The sequence below is a fragment of the Xyrauchen texanus genome, chromosome 35 (genome assembly GCF_025860055.1).
Source record: "Xyrauchen texanus isolate HMW12.3.18 chromosome 35, RBS_HiC_50CHRs, whole genome shotgun sequence".
NCBI classification, from domain to species: domain Eukaryota; kingdom Metazoa; phylum Chordata; class Actinopteri; order Cypriniformes; family Catostomidae; genus Xyrauchen; species Xyrauchen texanus.
Window position 1 is genome coordinate 2,413,583 of NC_068310.1, and position 3,470 is coordinate 2,417,052.

At 35.6% G+C, this 3,470-nt stretch overlaps 1 long non-coding RNA gene across 1 annotated transcript; it reads left to right on the forward strand.

The window, feature by feature from the left end:
* Positions 1-407: 407 nt before the first annotated feature.
* LOC127628993 (uncharacterized) lies at positions 408-2,957 on the forward strand. Its single transcript, XR_007968725.1, has 3 exons — positions 408-525; positions 1,905-1,942; positions 2,679-2,957. It is a non-coding gene; the product is annotated as an uncharacterized LOC127628993 (long non-coding RNA).
* Positions 2,958-3,470: the final 513 nt, after the last annotated feature.

The following is a 3,470-nucleotide window of genomic DNA, read 5'->3' on the forward strand; positions in this document are numbered from 1 at the left end:
GAATGTATGGACAAAAAAGGTAATATATGAGTTTTGGGGGGGGGCTCTTATTTTGGAATACAACATCAGAATGTCCTGAAACATTGTAGTTCACACCTTGAGAAGGTGTCCTCCCCATCTGAGGTGAAATTGGTCTGTGGAAACTAGGACTTTTATTTTTATGATTTTCTGAATGTATGGACAAAAAAGGTAATATATGAGTTTTGGGGGGGGGCTCTTATTTTGGAATACAACATCAGAATGTCCTGAAACATTGTAGTTCACACCTTGAGAAGGTGTCCTCCCCACCTGAGGTGAAATTGGTCTGTGGAAACTAGGACTTTTATTTTTATGATTTTCTGAATGTGTAAACAAAACATCTAATATTCGAGTTTGTGGGGCTCTTATTTTGGAATTCAACATCAGATTGTCCTGAAACATTGTAGTTCACACCTTGAGAAGGTGTCCTCTTCATCTGAGGTGAAATTGGTCTGTGGAAACTAGGACTTTTATTTTTATGATTTTCTGAATGTATGGACAAAAAAGGTAATATATGAGTTTTTGGGGGGGGGTTCTTATTTTGGATTTCAATATATCATGCAGTGACAGGTTGTGAGGTGTGCTAAAATCTTTCTTTCTTTCGTTCTGTCTTCCTTTCTTTCTGACAGACAGACAGACAGACAGAATAAATGAATGCATGTGAAATTGCCTTAGCAGGAATTAACTTGTTTTAGTTGTGACTGTCATACCGCAATAACCAGAGTATACGCGCACCGCGAAATATAGGTGCGGCTAGTTTGACCGCTCATTTCGAAGTGGCGGCTGGCTTGACCGCAGTTGTCTATGGCAGATTTACAGGCTAAAAAATTCTGCATATCGAAACGCAAACTATTTTTTACTGTGGTCAGTAGCATTTAACGTGTTATAGCAATTGGTGTAATGGACAAAATCTACCCGGTGTTTTATTACGCCGTTGTATGACCTCAATAAAGCAAAGCCATTTATTGTGACCACACACATTGGTGCTTTTTGAGCATAACTGGTTAGAACGTGCATGTAAACACACTCATTCTTTTGCGGACGTGCTGGTCCTCTGTCATGCGTTTGGCTATATTTATTGTATTGGTTATGGTTCTAAAAATCACAAAACCGATCATTTACTCTGTTCGCAGCCCTTTACAGTATATAACTCGTATATTCAACTTAAATGTCTGCAATTAGCCACTGCTTGGTAATATTTCAGATTTCATTCACCAGTTCAGCACGTTCAGTGTCCTTCCATTGCGTGTTTAGAGGAAAAGTTTGGTTTGCCTTAATGTGTGTCCAAAGATAAGATCCATGTATCATCTTTATTACCCTCTTTGGTTTAGATATCGATAAAAAAAAAAAGATAAAATTAGAATATAAATTAGAAACTTCTAGATAAATTAGTATAAATTTACTATAGTAATTAATACTCTGACACTAATTTGCGCAAAGTGCACTATTGACTTGTTTAAGACTTGAAGCTAAAAGTTGAGGACTTGTAAATTGACTTGGTCTTGCCTGCCTTGACTTGAGACTTACTTGTGACTTGGAAAACAATGACTTGTTCCCACCTCTGATGTATGTATATGATGTAATGTATATGAATTATCTGCATTGTAATGTTTATTATGTCTATATATTATTATAATTATTTAAATTCTTATATACTAAATTATCTTTATTTGGGGGCATTTCTCAGTAAATATTGATATGCGATTAATTATGATTAATTATTCAGTACATCATGTAATTATTATTATAATATTAATCAACCAAAACCATTAAATCCAAAATTTTTGATGTCTCCTCTTAAATCATTATTTGATCAAACTGCTAAATAGAAAGATATTTTGAAACAAAATTTAATTAAAATGCGAAATAACTGTTTTTATCTACAGGATGATAACTGGACAGAACTCACATGCAGTGTGATGAGGTCAGTGCTTGTTGTTTATGGTTGCATACTGCCTAGTACATGTATTATATATATAAAAAAAAAGTAGGAAGCATTCAGTGTAGACTGCGTATTAATCATTAAACAGGAAGCTAGTCTTTGATTAGAGCCTCTTGTCCAGTCAACAGTATGGTTTCAATAGGGCTATATAGGCATGGGTCCATTGTCTTCTACTGACATATTATTGTAGAAAAACAAGTTATCACATTACCAGAACGATCAGTGTGAAGCAGCGCTAGTCTTACAGCCATCGCCACTGACTGATCGTAACTCACTCACTCACTCGGCACTTTTCACTTGTTTTTTTCCCCATCACAGTGTTGTAGAAATCTTTCCATATTGAATACCAAATGTTATAGAGCTCAATTAGTTATAATAAAATGGGGAACAGGGTTATGTGCATACATGTGGACCATTTGGACATCTCGTTTTGTTTGACTTACAGAGGTCTCTCTGTTTCCTTAAACAAATCCTGAAGTCTGGTCATACGGGTTGTTTGTGTCCTTACTGTTAATTAATGAGCTAGAAATTGGAATGAGAAAAGTCAATGAAAAATAAACATGTTTGAACAGATTTTAAAAGGAGCAAAAATAAATAACAAAGCATACACATACAAACTTAAAAACCCCATGAAATAAAAATAAAACACAACAGTTCAGCCATCTAATTTCTGGAATAAGTGTTCCCATCACTGATCTATATATATATAACTGGATAGCTCATGACGTCACAACAGTGAAGCTACTGCGCCGCCATCTTGGTATTCCCTAACATTCTGTACTCCTATGTGTCTCAATGGGAAATCATCTGTTTTGGTGAGTAATTTGTACCCATCCAGTCACATTAAAACACATTTCTTATGTCTGCATACACTGTATCACAATGCAATCTTCCTAAATATGTAATTCATTATTTATTTTGACTTTAATTTCCCCCCCCTGCTTATTCTAAATGTGAGCGTGTTATGTTACTCTTTATTGCAGCAGCATTACGTTCAGCGGCGCATGCGTACGTGTTTCAATAGAAACAAGTTTAAGAAACTGAGGTAAGATATCAGTAGACATTTTCAAACATATTTTTTGCAGGCTTTAAAGTTTTTATTCTGAATACATAATTATGTTTTGTAGCTTTTGTTTACGTTGAACGTGCATTGTGGTTATTTTCTTAGGATAAATGAATATTAGCTATGCAGCTAACGTTAACTTAGTGAGTTATACTGTTATTCATTGTGGTTATTTTCCTAAGTCAGCTTTTTTGGTCAAGTTGTATATCTAATTGCAGATCAACACCGGTTACATATGATAAATATAATGTGGGTTTTCATTAATTCTCTGTGTGATTTGTACTTTTTGCAGTGCAGGCCTGAATACGGTCCAGCTCACGGGCATCATTTATAAAGTGATCAATTGGAATAGACGAGGAGCAGGGCAGGACTGGTAATCTGGACTACCGGACATTTTTCCGGTGGACCGACAAACTTTGGGGCCGATCAGGGTGGACTGGCCATCGG